Raw genomic sequence first — 17646 nt, 5'->3', positions numbered from 1 at the left:
GGTTGTTGTAGCGTCCACCCCAGCATGATAGCTTGCAAATTACCACGCCACACACGAAGCTCTAAAGTGCACGTGCTTATTCTTCACAGTGCAACCTTTAACTACCTGTACGCACTGCATCATGAACTTTATTAACCACACCCAGACACACCCAAACAATAACATCATTCTTCTAAGGAGTCCATCAGGGACCAGAAGGGTCCTGCTATTCATATTAACAAGACACTATAGACACCCCATGTCAGCACCCCGCATTTCACACAAGGACACAAAGGAATGCAAGGCAATACTTGGTAAAGAACACAACAAAGCTGATTTTACAAGGTAACCAAGGGTTTATTTCACAATATAAACTGCAACATTTGATACAAGCTACCCTCTAAAAAGGGAAAGCCAAAGTACAGGTGTGGTTTTAACTTCACAGATCTCCTGTCTGCTACACCCCAAATTTGTCAGTTACACTAAACCCTAAACATCTCCGTTCTGTATACCAATCAATGCTAAAAGCACCAACACGCTGTTTAGAATTCAATTCCATCCACTGAAACCAGACATACCGGTTATTGCTCAGATAAATAAAACTAGTCTACAAAAAAAAAAAAAAAGGGTAAAGGTGTGGGAGGGATATTGGGTGGTGTGGGAAGAAACAAAAAGGGTAACAGGTTTGTTTTTGAGGATGCTGTAAGGAGAGCAGCAATTCCAGGGAGGAATTAATAGAATTTGTGGACCTGCTTTGTTCTTCCCTTTCCAGCACCAGAGACTTGAGAGGAGTGGCTTGGTGAATCCCATGCTGAGGTATGAGTGGTAACTCTGTACATTAAAAGGTGCATGTATCAAAGACTCCAAATCACTGAAAACCCTGGCTGGAGAAACAGCATAACAGACCCCGCCTTTACTGCCAACACCACCACAAACTGCTTGTAAGAAAAATATACAAAATTGTCCAAAAAAGTCTGTATTTTGTAAAGAGTTCTGAAAAATGTTCCCGAGAGGGTAGAAATAGCACCAATTGCAGTCTTGCAGTAGAACCTAGTCCTGTGGCTGTTGCAAAGGGATAGAAGGAGGGGTGGGAGGTCAGGAGTGAGCAGTTAAGAGGGAAGGAAACAATTACTAAAGTCCTGAATGTTTTGCAAAATAAGTTCTATTTTCGATTCATAACATTGTTGACTGTGCACCGAATGCAGACATAATCTTCCTTTTCTGCCATTTCCGAGGTAACTCCAACACAGATCTGATGAAACCATTGGTTGCAACTGCCGTCACACTGGACCCAATCTACCTAAAGTTAAAGAGAAAAACAAATAACCTGAGAATTATTGCAGAAATATTATTTTGACTGCTCTATTGGAAATTAGCAGCCATATCTGTCAACACGTTGTTTAATTTGAAGTACACAAAAGAATAAGTTACTTACCTTTGTTAACGGTCTATCTTATTGATACTCTAACCACATATTCCTTACCTTGTACATCTTCGCAGATGCTAGACAATCTAAAAACTTTTGCAATAGCTCCTGCACGTTAACAGGTTGGGTCACAGACCTCTGCTGTGACTTCGCCCTGTCTCCAAACGGGACGACATGCAGCTGTATAAAGGAGCCACCGAAGCACACTGATGCCTGGTGAACCCAATAAACGGTGCCGAACCGGAGGGCAGCAATTCGCATCTGAACCCAAAGGCGGAAAAAAAAAATCTAACAATGGAGTCGATGCCCATGAGCACCATCACCCAAAGGAGTCACCACCTACCTTGTGACTAGAAAAGACTTCTTCGAACAAAAACAAAGTGCAAACATCCAGACCCAACTCTAGATGGCAGGCTATGTAAAGCATGTGATCTACAGCTCACATGCCTCGAACATTATCTTTCATTGGCAGTGCAAGCCAGCTAACTTGGGACCTGATTAGAACATAAAAGTCCACTACATAACAGGAAAAACTGGGCGGTTGGTGAGGAACCTGTGGTCAGTATTCACTGAAAAGAGTGTAATTGAAGGGTAGTACCCTTCTGATGGATACGTCTAACTACAGATGCCTCACATTCGGAGCCAATACAAAAGCAAAGCTCCCTGCAATGAGAATTGTTCAGGGAGCAGACATTACACAAGGAAGTCTTGCAGGAGCAAGCTGGCAAAATGATCCTCTGCTTAGTTGTGCATTAATGTAGTTGTGCCTGGTGAAAGTATGGAAAGATACCCATGTGGCTGCCTGGCAAATATTTAAGACTAGAGGTCCCAAGCTTAAGCAGTTGAAGCTTCCTGATGTTGTTAGACCCCTCAGCTACCTTTGACACAGTCGACCAGTCCACCACCTTCCAAGGGATTCACTGGCAATCTCCTTCAATGGTTTTCCTCCGCTCTTTCTGCCAAGCATCAGTATGTTCACCAGGCCACCTCCAGGTCCCAATATATGCCCATCACTTCCAGAGTCCCTCTGGGTTCCATATGGTCCCCAGTGATCTTCAACCTATATCTAGAGCACCCTGGGGTTCCACTTGCAGATGACAGCATCAAGGCTCACCAATATGCTGATGATACATAACTCCACATAAATGGTGCAATGTAAAAATGATGCCCCCCATAAAATGTGAATGCAAAAGGATGGGCCCCAGAGTATCCCAAACCTCACAAATATCCATTGGCCTTGGGCAGAATGGGGCACCGTTGAAATGGTTGCGGGCCCCTGAATGATTGGAGGTCCCCACTGCAGTGCTTAGGCTGCAGGGGGCTGTGTCACGCCCCACTCTACTTGAAAGTCGCCTCTGCTTCAGACATCAAACACCTACAACACTGCCTCCACTTTATCCAGATCAGGATATCCAGCACCTACCTAAAGCTCAACTAAGGGAGAATTTCAGTTATTTGCCAAAAACGACGAGTAATGAATAGTATAGATTTGGCTCACTAACCTGAACCTTGACAGTTTCGAACCCCAATTTTAATCGCATGCCAAGTCACTTGGATTCACCCTGGACATTGACATCACCCTCAAGAAACACACTGCAAAAACACACATGGCCTGGTAGCAGCTCACTTGTGTATGAAAATGAAACTATTTCTTCCAGACTTCCGAACTGCTGTTCAAACCTCATACCTTTGAGTCTGGATGGTGGTTAACACCTACAGGAGCACTCCGTAATTGCATTTTACGCGCCCTGTCCTGCTAGAGCTTCACTGACTCCCCTGGTGGCACATGGTGTACCTGTGGCCAGAACACCATCAGACTGAAAACCAAGAAGTGCAAAAAACTAAAAAAAGACAGCAGGCTTTTTACATCTATATATCGAAGATCGGGACCAGCATCCCTGTATCCATCCTGACTACCTGAACACTGCATTAATTTAGGAACGAGCAGAAGATGCACCTCTTTAAACAACACTACATCACAATGAATAGACAATCGACAAACCAGCAACCTCTATCACTTGTTGACTTTATGTTCATATTGGACACTGTACAATGTTCAGCTGACTTTTGGCTAGGTTTGTGCTACAAAGAGTGCATGCATACATATATATATATTTGTTTAAGAGGTCAGCCTTCATGTCAGTGGGGAGCGGCAATTTAAGGACTTGTGCAGCACTCTGAAACACAACTGCAAAGTAGACACCATAAAGACTAATCCAGGGCAGAGTTCAGAGCGGTGTCTAAGCTACTGACATTCTGCAAATCAAGATATAGGCATCAATTTAACAAGATGGAAGCAAATGATCTCCCTTTTCATCATGCAGAACATGTTGGAGGCCTTGAATGATGGTTGATTTTGACCCCAAAATGTCCTCCATCCACTTCAACTACCATTATTGAGGGTATTAAACTACAATATATAGTTCATCACCTTTAGCAATAGTTTTGGTAATTGAATACCTCTACATCCGACAGGCTCACATAGGCGCACAAGCACTTGGCACAGCTGTTAGCGGAGTAGGATGACTTCGACTGTAGTCAGTCAGCACCATAGGAGAGAGAGTGACCTGGAGGCCTCATTGGGTTAATGGCACACCAGAGGGAGGCGGAACGAACATTAACTGCAGCTTGGTGTGCTTGAAACAACGTGCTGCTGCAGAGTAGATTATGGCGCAGGAAGCATCTTCTACTAAAATGTTATAGGATGAGAGGTGGACAGAGGTTAGAGTTAGGTGTCACGACCACCAAATGCGCAATCTACTGCTGGAGTGGAAGCCTCTGGATGTCGAGGAGCTATGGTTGTGCTTCCTGTTTTTTGCCCCCTACTTGTCCTCATCTTTCGACTTTGCCCTAGACGTACCCAATAGCAGCTATTTTGACAGAGACCGACCCTGCTTCTTGTTGTGTCTTGCAAAACAGAGCTGTGCCTCACTGTCTCCGAGGGGCTTCGAGTGAGCAAAGGACATTTGCTGCATGAGTCATGTTTGGTGCCAACGCATCATAAGCGAACGTCTTGTATGTGTGCCACTATCATAGTTCCAACATGCGACATAGCTTGAAATAGGTAGTGTTCTAGGCAGACAACCCTTCACACTGCCAAAGTCTTGTTGATGTAAACTGATATTGGTAGTTATAACAGGTTCACTTTATCAAATCTGCGTCCCGCGGCCCCCTGTGCCCAATCCCGGGGTACCTACCTATCCTCCAACTACCCAACTTACCTCTCGAAGTGGTGGTGGCACCTGAGGAAACCTCGTCCACGAGCTTGCAGTCTTTTTCTAAACCGGAGATTTCCCATTGAAATCAATTGAGCGCCCGAAGGCTCAAAAGCACTCTGCACCCAGCCGCCCGAGTGGCCCTGGCAGTGCAACCTCTACACCTATCTACTTCCCCACTTGCCCTGAGTAAGTGACCAGGAGCCCAGCTCCCACAGCCGCGTGGCTTGCTAGTCAGCAGCCACCAACCAAGGCCCCCCATCCCTCATAGGATAACATTGGGCCTAACTCTCTCTGCACCCGGCCGCCCTAGTGCCGCTGGGAGTGAACGAACTTTACCTACCTGACCCTGGGGGACCCCGGAGTCTAAGCCCAAAACCTCAACTCTGCCAGCCGAGTACTTACCTTTAAACCAATAACTCAATTTTCTTCATAGGGTAACATTGACTGGCTTTTTCCTGAAATTTCTTCTAAGTGTGGACTTTTCAAAACTAAAAATATTCACCAAAAATCAGCCGAGTAACGAAAACGAAAATACTTACCTGCTCTAAGGTGAGCTCCCAGTGCTGGATCTTGGTGCCCAGCACTGACTCTGAAAACTACTTACAACTGTACTTACCAGTAACCCAATTTTCTTCCATAGGAAATCATTGACTATTTTTCTGTGAAATTTCTTCTAAGAGTCAATTTCTGCAATCTTTAAATATTCTTAAAAAATCGTATAATATCTGGAAACGTAATTACTTTTGGATAAAGGTCCCAGTACTGAGTCTAGGCACCCAGTACTGGATTACAAAAGTAATGAGAACATACTATACCTGTAACTTGAATTTTCTGCCATAGGGAATCATTGACTGTTTTCTATGAAATATTTTCTGTCAACTTTTAAAATAGCTAAATATTGTCTAAAAATCATCACAGGAATTAAGTCGACTTTTCTCACTTGGTTCCAAGTACTGACCCAGGACTGAATCTAGGATCCAGTCCTGGAATTCCAAAAGTAATCCTAAAACTAATCTGTAGCAAATAACATGAAACTTCCATTGAACTCAATGCATTATTGTGTTTAAAATAGTGTTGCCTATTGCAACCACTTGTAACTGTTTACACAAGTCAATTGCATATTGCAAAAGTATTTATATAAAGCATCTCATTCTGAGAAAGTATATTTTAAATCCAATTGTTGGTTCTAAAATAAAACAAGCATATATTTTTTATATATAAACCATTGGCCTAGAGTTCAGTTCTTGAGTGTGAGAGACCATTTGCTGACTGAGTGTGTACAACAAATGCTTTACACTATCCTCTGATACTGCCTTACTGCTTGACCAAGCTACCACTTTAGAATGTAAGGTTATATCTAACTTTAGCCCCTGCCAAGCCTCTGGGGACTGTGGACTCTGTACACCCTGTACCTATTTGGGAACAGTATATACAGAGCCACTTTCTCACAAGCAGTACCCCCTTACATGAGGTGGGTAGGACAGAGTGGTCAGGGAAGAGAATCCTGAAGCATAGCTAATGCCAAATGGCCATGCCTCCTTGCTTCAGAGTCCATGTGATAACAGTTGGCGAAAGTTGCGATGTAAAGACTGAGTTGTAAAAGCATGCGTTGTAACGTCATATATTCTGGAGGGACGCCAATGTCATAACACGGCAAAATCAGCGACTGGGATTCCTCTGGCATGTGCAGAGGGGAAAGACTTCCCTCTGGTAGAATGAGCCCAGATTCCAATGGGTGGCTGTATGAAGCTGGCTCTGTATATACTATACCAAAGTGAGGTATAGTGTGCGCTCAGTCCAGTGGACCCCCAAAAGCAGACAGAGGTAAAGTTAGATAGAACCTTACTCTCGATTTGTGGTAGTGTGGTCGAGCAGTAAGGCAGTATCAGAGGACAGTGTTAAGAATTTGTTGTAAACAGTCAGCAAATGAATTCACACACTCAAATACTGAACTTCAGACCAATTGTCTTTGTATAAGAATATTCTTTTAGTTATTTTATTTTCTAGAACCAAACAAGCATGGCACAGGTACGCAATAAATACTTTACAATAGTAATGCAGTTTGTAAACAGTTTGGATTGCAATAGTAAATGTACTTTGATTTGACTTACAGTATTGTTTCAGAGAATTGCAATGATTTGTAAACACAGTACATAGACATGAATGGGATTTTCAGTAAAATACCAGGTTAGTTACTTTTTGGATTACATTTTTTACTCAGAGTAGTATGCCTGGATACTACTCTGGGACATTTCCTGCAAACAAGTAAGTAAAATCGTTTTTGTTAAAACAGTTTAATTTTAAGGAATTTCTTTAGGTTTTCAAACTCCACACTTGGAAACTTTTCCAAGAAAAACAGTCAATGTTAGCCTATGGATGAAAATAGTGTTATGGTTTTGAGGCAAGTATTTGGTAGTGGGAGTTGAGGTTCTGGAGGTAGACTCACGGGTCCCCCCGGGTCAGTGATGCACTCTCGTTACACCCACAGCAGCACTAAGGCGGCAGAGTGTTGAGGCCCAATTTTATCCAATGGGGGATAGGGGGCCTCCGGTTGGTGGCCGCCGACGACCAGGCCACTTGGCTGTGGGAGCAAAGCTCCTGGACTTTAGCTCAGGGCAAATGGGGAAAACAAGCCAGCACAAAAGGTGCACCCTCCTCTGCGCTGGGGCGGTCGGGTGCCCTGTTGTTTTCAATGGGGATTTTTGTTTTTTAGCTGCATGGTCGGTCCAGGAAGACTTCTGAGAGGAACTAACAGCTGGGCAGGTAAGTTGGAGGGATCGGGGACATAGGTGTACCTCAGGTTCTTTTCTTCAGGGCGCAGGGCGGCTCGATGCAGGGGTGTCTTTTGAGGTCGGATTTCACCTTACAGGCCACTCGCGGTTGTGGGGGGTCTCCGTGCAGAGGCTGCAGGTGACGTCAGGAAGTCCTGGATTGGTCAACCCACGGTGGACTCGGAATCTGGAGTGCTGGAGGACCTCGCTGGAACTAGTGGGCCACTCGAAATCGGGCCATAGGCAACGGGTGCAGTGGTAGTTCCAGGCATCGGGTTTCTTTGTCCTCAGCAGTCTCTGAGCCTGCTTTCAGAGTTTCTTTTGAACAGGGCTGCTGTTCACAGGAGATCCAGTCTTTGTTGAAGGCAGTCAGTCCTCCCAGGGGTTCTGGAGGTTGCTGGCTGCAGGTCAAGACAATTTTTGGGCGCAGGATCTCCGGAACCTGGCTGATAGGGCTGGGGCCAAGTCAGTTGTTCTCTGCAGTCTCCTCTGCTGGGCGTCTTCTTTCGTCCTTTTTCTTCTTAGGTTGCGGAAATCTGCTTTCTTGGTTCAGGGCTGCCCCCTAAATATAGTATTTACGGGGCGTTTTAAGGGGTCTCTGGGTCAGTAGCCAATGGGCTACTGACCTTAGGGCGACTACACCCTTGGTGTGCTCACCCCACGTGGGGAGTGAGCACAATCCCTAATCCAGATTGGGGAGTGACTGCCGTCTGCAAGAGGGCAGGGGACTTCACCTCGCCACCCCCCACCTGAGGGGTGGAGTTGGCAGAGGTGGGCACACCTTCTGGGCTGGCTAGTTTTTCCCGCCTGTCTTCCCGCCGAAAAGGAGGGGAGACAGGAAGGGGGCCTGCTCCTGATAGCAGGAGAGGCTGGGGGTCGCATTACAAAGGCTGCCAGGCCTTTGAAACTCCCCTGCTGCAGATGGCTCTTCCTAGGGGAGGTGTGAACAACTCCGCCCAGGAAAGGCTTCGTTTCTGGGCTCAGGGAGCGAAGGCTCCCACCCTAGGGGTCCAGAAACATGTCTCGTGGTGGCAGGCTGGTGTGTACCAGTCAGGGAACCCACCAGAGGCTGGTCGTGTTTCAGAGGGCATCTCTAAGATGCCCTCAGTGTGCATTTTTCATTAAATCTCACACTCGCATCAGTGTGCCTTTAATGTGCTGAGAAGTTTGATACCAAACTTCCCAGTTTTCAATGTAGCCATTATGGTGCTGTGGAGTTTGTAATGACAAGCTCCCAGCACCATATACTCTTAATGGCAGCACTGCACTTAAAATGTCTAAGAATGGACTTAGACACTGTAGGGGTACAGGGCTCATGCACCTGTACCCTCACCACTGGCATAGGGCACCCAGCTAGAGGGGTGACTGATCTATGCCAGGGCAGTGGGTTGTAGGCATGGCACACAGGAATGTGTGCCATGTCGACTCTTCACTTTGTTCTGCACCAAAACATGCAGTCTGCAAAGGCAGTGTGTGTGTGAAGGTACAGGGCCTCTAAGGGTGGCACAATAAGTGCTGCAGCCCTTAGAGGTCTTCCCTGGTAACAGTGCCCTGGGTACCTGTGGTACCATTTACCAGGGGCTGACCTGTGGCCAGAGATGCCAATTGGGTTAGTTTTGAGGAAAGAACACAGGCCCTGGGAACCTGATTGTCAGGGACCCAGGGCACATCAAGTGAAAGTGCATCAGTAGTCTGGCAAAAAGTGGGGGGGTTACGGCAACAGAACAACAAGTTACTTACCTTCGGTAACGATGTATCTGTAAGAAACATTAGTTAGTTAGATTCCTCACCTTAGAATATCCCCAGGCATCAGGCTGGATCCGGAAAGATTTTTGTAGCAATACCCCTGCGCGTCGCTAGGCGTCGTCTGCGGCTCCGCGTCCGTCGTTGGCGTCGTGCGCCGGAATGACGTCGGAGTACTTATACGCCGCCCTCGCGCGCTGACGTCAGTTCTTGTACATAGCTTTCCGCGCCAGGGACGCTGAGCCATGCAAGAGACCGACACTGGTGCCCAAAAATCTAGGGCCCTGAAAGGGAGAACCTTAACCCTAGATGTCGGTTCGCAGAACGGGGAGGCTGGGTGGGTCGGCGAGGAATCTAACTATCTAATGTTTCTTACAGATACATCATTACCGAAGGTAAGTAACTTGTTCATCTGAAAGAAACACGTTAGTTAGATTCCTCACCTTAGAATAGATACCCCAGCAATACCAACCCCGGTGGTGGGTCTGCGAACCGAGTTCACACCAGAAAGTCCTGGAGAACAGAACGGCCAAAGTGGCCATCCCTCCGGACTTGGCTGTCCAGGCAGTAATGTCTCGCAAACGTGTGCAGCGAAGCCCACGTCGCCGCCTGACAGATGTCTTGCAAGGGGACTCCCCGTCCCAGTGCAGTCGTGGCCGCTGTGGCCCGAGTAGAATGGGCCCGTAGCCCAACAGGAGGAACCTTTTTCGCCAAAGAATAGCAGGTCTTAATACACAACACGACCAACCGAGAGATGGTCCGCTTGTGCACAGCTTTACCCTTCTTAGCCCTTACGTATCCAACAAAAAGTTGGTGGTCCACCCGGAACTGTCTTGTGCGGTCCAAATAAAAGGATAGCGCACATTTTGGGTCCAGACGGTGGAGCCTCTCTTCATCTTTTGAAGGATGCGGAGGAGGAAAGAAGGTGGGCAGCGTGACAGATTGCCCGATGTGAAAGGGAGTCACGACTTTAGGCAGGAAAGAAGGACATGAACGGAAAGGAAGGGAGGCTTGGATGACAAAGCCTGGAGCTCACCCACCCGCCTAGCGGAGGTGATTGCAACCAAGAAGGCAGTTTTCAAAGTCAAATGACGGATGGGACAGTTATAAAGGGGCTCAAAGGGAGCGCACATCAGAAAAGTGAGAACAAGGTTCAAGTCCCAATGAGGCATTACGAAAGGAACAGGAGGGTACATATGAGTAATGCCCTTGAGAAAGCGTGAAACACCAGGGGACTTGAAAAGAGAAGGCTGATCAGGAAGCCGATGGAAGGCAGAGATAGCAGCAAGATAACCTTTCAAGGTGCCCAGAGCAGAGCCCTGCTGGGCCAAAGAAAGAAGAAAGAGGAGAACCTCAGAAAGAGGGGCAGAAAGGGGATCCACAGCCTTTGCTGTGCACCATGCCACAAATTTGTTCCACCGGCAGGCGTATACCGTCTTTGTGGAGGGACGCCTGGCTGCCAGAATGAAATCACAGACTGCAGGAGGCAAGTCAAATGGCATCAACTGCCGCCGCTCAATCTCCACGCATGTAGGTGGAGGCTGGACAGGTTCGGGTGGAGGACCGTCCCCTGCTGCTGCGACAGAAGATCCTCCTGAAGAGGCAGTCGTATCGGGGGATCGATGGACATACTGAGTAGCTCGGGATAGCAGTACCTTCGTGCCCAATCCGGAGCCACCAAGATGACTTGGGCCCGGTCGCGCCTGATCTTCTTCAGCACTCTGGGCAGAAGTGGTAAAGGCGGAAAGGCGTACAACAGACCGCAACTCGACTCGCGACGAAAGGCGTCTGAGCGAGTGCCGCCTTGGAAACTCCAACGCGCAGAACTGCTGACATTGCGCGTTCTCTTCGGTGGTGAATAGATCTAACCAAGGCTCTCCCCACTGCAGAAAGAGACCTTGCGCCACGTCCGAGTTCAGACGCCATTCGTGATCCATCATGCACCGGCAGTTGAGTTCGTCCGCTCTGGCGTTCAGAGAGCCCGCCAGATGTTGAACCACTAGGGTGATGCCCTGGTGTTCCAGCCATGTCCAGAGGCGCAGGGCCTCCTGACAAAGGGTCCACGACCCCAGCACCACCCTGTTTGTTGCAATACCACATGGCGGTGGTGTTGTCTGTGAACACCTGCACGACACTTCCCCGGACAGAGGGAAGGAAGGCTTTCAGTGCAAGTCGGATCGCCCGCAGCTCCAAAAGATTGATATGGAGCCGAGTCTCCGCCGGAGACCAGAGTTCTCTGATCTCCGCCTCTCCCATATGGCCCCCCCATCCCAGGAGGGACGCATCCGTCACTACCACGTGCTCCGGTTGGGGAAGGGAGAGGGATCTGCCGCTGACCCAATCGCGATTCGTGAGCCACCACTGCAGCTGTTTCACAGTGCCCTCCGAGATCAAGACGTGGTTGGACAGGTTGCCTCCATGCTGGGCCCACTGAAACTTCAGGTCTCACTGCAGAGCCCGCATCCGCCATCTGGCGTGAGGTACTAACAGGATGCAGGAGGCCATCAGCCCCAGAAGCCGCAGCACCAACCTGACCGAAATCCAGGACAGAGGCCGGAAGATGGGAATCAGGGCTCGAATGTCCAGGACCCGCTGTTCCGGCAGATAGACCCGGAACTGCGCCGAATCGAGAACCGCCCCTATGAAAAGGAGCTTTTGGGAGGGACTCAGGTGCGACTTCGACACATTGATGGAGAACCCCAGCGAATGCAGGAGGTCTACCGTAGTCTGGAGGTGGGAGACGACTTGCTGGGGCGAGCCCGCCTTCAACAGCCAGTCGTCGAGATAGGGGAAGACTGGGACCCCTGATCTGCGCAGATGAGCTGCGACCACCGCCATCACTTTCGTGAACACCCGAGGGGCACTGGTGAGGCCGAAGGGGAGCACGGTGAACTGAAAGTGCTCCTGACCCACCGTGAACCGCAGGTAACGCCGGTGGGCCGGCAGGACGGGGATGTGGAAATAAGCGTCCTGCTAGTCCAACGCTACCATCCAGTCTCCAGGGTCTAGGGCAGCAAGAACCTGAGCCAAAGTGAGCATCTTGAACAGTTCCTACCGGAGGAAGGCGTTCACGCTTCTGAGATTCAAGATCAGGCGTAGGCCCCCTTTGCCCTTCTTGGGAACCAGAAAGTAGTGGGAATAGCAACCACGACCTACTTCTGGAACAGGAACGCGCTCGACGGCCTCCTTGGCCAAGAGGGCCGAAACCTCCTCCCGGAGAAGATGCAAATGACCCCCCGACATACGGTGGTTCTGCGGTGGCATGGCTGGAGGGGTCGTCTCGAAGTAGAGGGAGTAGCCCCTTCGGACGATTTGCAGCACCCACCTGTCCGAAGTGATGGAGCGCCAGTGGTGCAGGTGATGGCGAACTCTGCCCCCCACTGGCGTTGAATGGGCCTGAAAGCTCGGACTAGGAGGGCTTTGAGGCGGATGCTGCCGGGTGGATGTGGACTGACCGGCACGATGTCCTCCAGAACCGCCTCGGCGGAAACCACGTCCGCGACCGCGTGCAGGCTGGTTCTGCGGCCGGTGGCTGGGCGGACGTGAGGAGGCGCCCCTTCCTTGGCCACGAAAGGGGCGAAAGGCGGAAGTTTGCGGCCCCGCGGCCGCAAGACCCAAGGACGTGGCCCGGGAGTCCTTGAACCGGGCCAGCGCACTGTCCGTCTTCTCGCCAGACAGGCGAGTGCCATCGAAGGGCATGTCCATGAGGGAGCTTTGGACATCCCCTGAAAACGACGTGGACCTCAGCCAGGCGTGACACCGAAGCGCCACCGTGGTGGAAATTGCCCGACCCAGCGAGTCCGTGGTGTCTAGTCCACATCTAATGGCGTGCCGCGCTGCATCTCGCCCGTTAGCAAGTGCTTGGGTGAGTCGCTCCCGGGCCTCTTCCGGGCACAAGGGCAGCACGTCCTCCACCGCATCCCACAGCGAGTGGGCGTAATGGTCCAAAAGGCAAGCGGTATTTAAAGACCGCAGTCCCAAACTCAGGGACGAGAACAGTTTCTTGCCAAACTGCTCCAACCTCTTGGATTCCCTATCCGGAGGAGCGAATGGGAAGGAGGATTGGGAGGTAGAGGCCTGGATAACCAGGCTCTTTGGGGTGGGGTGGTGGGAGAGGAATGTGGGTTCGCCCGGAGCAGGGCGGTGGCGCCGGGCAACGTTCCTGTCCACAGGAGGGACTGTGGAGGGCTTGGACCAAGTGCCCTGGAGAACGTCAATGAGGGCCTCATTAAACTGCAGCAGAGGCTCAGTGGAGCTTGCTGTCGGTTGAAGGACCTCGGTGAGGACGTTAGTCCTCACAGCCACAGCAGACAACTCGAGCCCCAGGGCTTCGGCCGCCTTGCGCAGCACCACAGAAAAGGCTGCACCTTCCTCCGAGGCCACAGTCGGAGGAGAGATGAATCCAGCGTCTGGAGAGGTATCCAAACCGCTGGCGTCCCCCAATTCCTCTGCCCAGTCCTGAGACAATTGGGCCTGTTAAGCCAGAGGGTCCTGAGACTCCTCCCAGTCGCCCTCATCATCCGATTCCTGGTAGACAGGAGGAATGATCGGAGCCGGACGGTGGATGAAGCGGTCACCCATCGGCGCCGGAAACGGCGTCGGACGGCGCCGGGTCCGGAAAAGGGCTAAACTGAGGCCCGACGCCGTGCGGGGACGGCGTCGGGGGCGGAACCGGTGTCGGCGGAGGAGGTGTCGTGAGGTCGACCGGCGCCGGCAGAGATCCAGGCCTGGATCCCTCGGGGACCTGCGGCGTCCGGCCCGGTGCCCTCGACGGCACCGGGGCCGGAGCCGCCGGCACGCGAGGTGCCCAGTCAACCCTGCGGGGCCCGAAGGTGCGCCGGCAGGCGTCGACGGCGGAGCCAGATTCCTCATGGGCGAGAGGAAGGCACCGACCTCCGCCGGAGTCGCGTCAAACCCAGGGACCGGAGGGTATGGGGACGAGCACGGCTCCTGCGGCTCCGACGGAGCCGCGGGGGTGGAACCACCCGGACACTCGGCCGGGTCGCGCGACCGGCGAGGGGAGTCCAAAGAGCGAGGACGCCGCTTGGACTTCTTAGAATGTTTGGAGTGACGGGACTTACCCGAAGATCCCGACGAGCGATGTCGATGGCTGCGGCTCCGCGAACGGTCCTTGGACCTCCACCTGGACCGGGACCGAGAGCGACGTGGAGCAGAGTGTCGAAGCTCGAGTAGCTTACGGGACCGCTCCCGCCTAGCCTTCGACGTCAAGGCCTGACAGTCGAGGCACGACTCCGCGTCATGGCCGGCCCCCAGGCAGTACGCGCACCGGCAATGGTGATCCGTTACCGACATCAGTCGGTGACAGGCGTCACAATGCTTAAATCCAGGCATTCTACCGGCACCAGATATCGAGTTGAGTAACCAAAAGAGGTCAAAAAGTTAGTCAAAAAGCGACGCGCAAGGGGTATTGCTACAAAAACCTTTCCGGATCCAGCCTGACGCCTGGGGATATTCTAAGGTGAGGAATCTAACTAACGTGTTTCTTTCAGATACCCACTTTCCTACTGTGGTTTATTTTGGCAACACATTTTGATACACAAAATGATCCAGTGTAAGGTCTTTTCTGGACCACCTTGTCCTTTCTGGTGCGTGCTTAAGTCATGTTGGTAGTCAGATCATACCTCCCTTGTCTGGTCTGCATATTAAGTGACTGCGTAACAGGTGTCCAGACATTGTAATCGCTCCTCTTCCTCAGTAGGGAGGGGTGGCAGGAAAAGGGGCGGGCGGGTAGGTTAATAACTAGTTGACCCGGATGGAAAGGGGTCACCGCCTTGGGCGAGAAATCCACTTTTGTATTCTGGACCAATTTGTCTGGGCAGAAGCATATGAAAGATGGCACCTGCAGCTCGTTGACAAGTCTTGCCAAAGTAATCGCTACAAGAAAAATGGACTCAGTCTTAAACAACAGTAAATGGAACAGACAGCTGTGAAGTGAGCAAAACGGTCCCCTGTCAAAAACAACATTCGGTTCCCACTGGATGTAGAAAGGAACAGGAATCCCTTCCAAAAAATATAATCACAACTAGGGATTTGAACAGGGAAGGGTGGGCTGGCAGACAAATGCTCACAGGCCTGGAAAATAGTCCCGGACAGTGCCCACTGTACAATCTGGCCGGTGATAGAGCAAAACATAGGACCTACAAAAGACATGTCTTCAGTGGATCAACCTTCTGCTCTGCACACAGTGACAAAACGTGTTTACCTCCCAGAGTAAAATGATTTCGTCAAGGGGTTGCCTCTCATGGCAGTTGGAAGTGTCACTGCTCACTCTCCATGCATGAAGGTGAGCCTCTGGAAGTTGGGTTTGGAATCTGACCATCCAATTGAGCGAGGTAGTCTGTCCTGGTACATTGTTAGGAAAAGCCATTGTAGCTGCCTTTCCTCTAGTGGAATGAGCCTTGGGCATAGATCAAAGAGGCTTCTGTGCTAACTGATAAGCCAGTTTGATACATGACACTATCCACCTGGGGATGGAACGCTTGGAGGCTGGAAAACCTGTTTTGATTGAGCCGTAATTAATAAACAGTTGATCAGATTTCCTTATCGCTTTAGACCTGTCCAAGTAGAATTTCAAAACCCTTTTCAGGCCTAAAGAATGAAGGGCCCTCTCAGCTGGTGTAAAGGGATTAGGAAAAAAGGTAGGCAGCGAGATGGATTGATTGACATGGAAGTCCGACACCACCTTCGGAAGGAAAGAGGGGCGAGTCCTCAGAACGAACCTATTGAGATGAAAAACCGTGTATGGTTCCTTAGAACAGAGAGCTTGAATCTCGCTCACCGTGCGAGCTGAGGTGATTGCTACCAAAAAGGCTACCTTCCACGTTAGGTGTTGGAGGGTTGCTTGTGGACAGGTTCAAACGGAGGACCCATCAGTTTAGACAGAACCAGATTCAGCTCCCAGGGAGGCGAAGGAGGTCGGATAGGAGGGTAAACCTTCTTTAACCCTTGTAAAAAGTCCTTCAATACCTGCATCTGAAAGAAAGAAGGGTGAGAAGGAGACCGCCTGCATGCCGTAATGGCAGCCAGGTGTACTTTTATGGAAGAGAATTTGAGACGTGCCTTAGCTAAGTGGAGGAGATAAGGTAAAAGCACTTACTCTTGCCCCTTGGTAGGATGGCAACCATTTTGCACACACCACAAATAGAAACGCTTCCATTTACGAGCATAAGAGTGTCTTGTGGAAGGTCTTATTGCTTCTTTCAAGATACTCATGCAGTACTGAGGGAGTCCTAAATGACCATATTGGAGGACCTCAGGAGCCATGCTGCCAAGTTCAGTGAGGAAAGGTTGGGGTGATGAATTTATTTATAAGGTTTTATATAGCGCGAACGTGACCCACGAGGGTATCAGAGCGCTTTACAGTATGTATATAGTTAAAGAGACATAAAACATAATGTAATATACACGCATTAGATATTCGTCATTACTTACAGTAGAGGCAAAAGGTATAAGATAACATAGGTATAAGATGACATAGTAGACCAGTGGACGAGAACATGATCCCAGAGGGCAACGTCATATTGCAGACAATAAGGTTATTGGGCCTTAGGTCTGCATTGGGATAAAAACAGACCAATAGTGTTCTCTTTCCATCCACACAGGGTATCCAGTAATATGCGGATCGTATCGGTGACTCGAAGCCAGTATAGGGTCAGGACTTAGGACGTAAGTTTGTTCATTAGGAGGATTTTTACCTCTTTTTTGAAGGCTGTAAGGGAAGAGATTCCCCGAACCAATGGAGGTAGGGAATTCCATATCTTTGGGGTGATCCCTGAGAAGGCTCTGCAACCAATTCTCTTTTTATGAAAGGTTTGTGGTTTCAGAAGTAGAGAACTCGCGCTTCGTAATTGTCTGCATCCTCCGGATCGTTCTAGTTTTTGAGCTAGGTAGCTGGGTGTGTTGTTGTGTAGTGCTTTATGGGTCATGCAGGCAATTTTTAGATGAACTCTTGCCTCATATGGCAGCCAGTTCAGCGTTTTCAGGGTCGGGGAAATGTGGCTATTTCTTTTAGCTCCTGATACCAATCTTGCAGCAGCGTTAAGTGAAGCCCTCAACGGGGCAAGCTTGTATCTGGGGTGGCCACAGAGTGGTGCTTTCATAGTCTAGTCTTGATAACACCAAGGCTTGAACTGCCATTTTTAAGTCGCTCTGCGGGAGGAAGGGTTTAAGTTTCCTTAGTAAACTCATCTGGTGATTGGCTCCCTTGGTGGCCTTGCTGATGTGCGACTTCATATCCAGGTGTTTGTCTATGGTGACTCCCAGGGATTTTACGGAATGGATGACGAGGGGAGCACATTCAAAGACGGATAGGTGTTTCATCCACTGCTCTATCTTTGGGGTGTGATTAGGTGGGGAGATGAATGCTCACGTTCATCTTGGACAGCAGGTCCGGTCTGCATGGCAATCTCTTGTGTGGGCATTCTGATAGGTGCAGAAGGTCCGGGTACCACCACTGCCATGGCCAGTCCGGAGAGATCAGAATCATCCT

At 50.0% G+C, this 17646-nt stretch overlaps 1 pseudogene across 1 annotated transcript in view; it reads right to left on the bottom strand.

Annotated features, from left to right (window-relative positions):
- Positions 1-315: 315 nt before the first annotated feature.
- LOC146866936 (lysine-specific demethylase 5B-like) overlaps positions 316-17646 on the bottom strand; it is a 504610-nt pseudogene continuing 487279 nt past the window's right edge. The window contains exon 11 of the transcript XR_014960847.1: positions 316-1279. The product of XR_014960847.1 is annotated as a lysine-specific demethylase 5B-like (transcript). The remainder of the gene's footprint in view (positions 1280-17646) is intronic.

The sequence above is a fragment of the Triturus cristatus genome, chromosome 1_2 (genome assembly GCF_964204655.1).
Source record: "Triturus cristatus chromosome 1_2, aTriCri1.1, whole genome shotgun sequence".
Lineage (NCBI taxonomy): Eukaryota > Metazoa > Chordata > Amphibia > Caudata > Salamandridae > Triturus > Triturus cristatus.
This window is presented reverse-complemented; position numbering and strand designations above follow the sequence as displayed.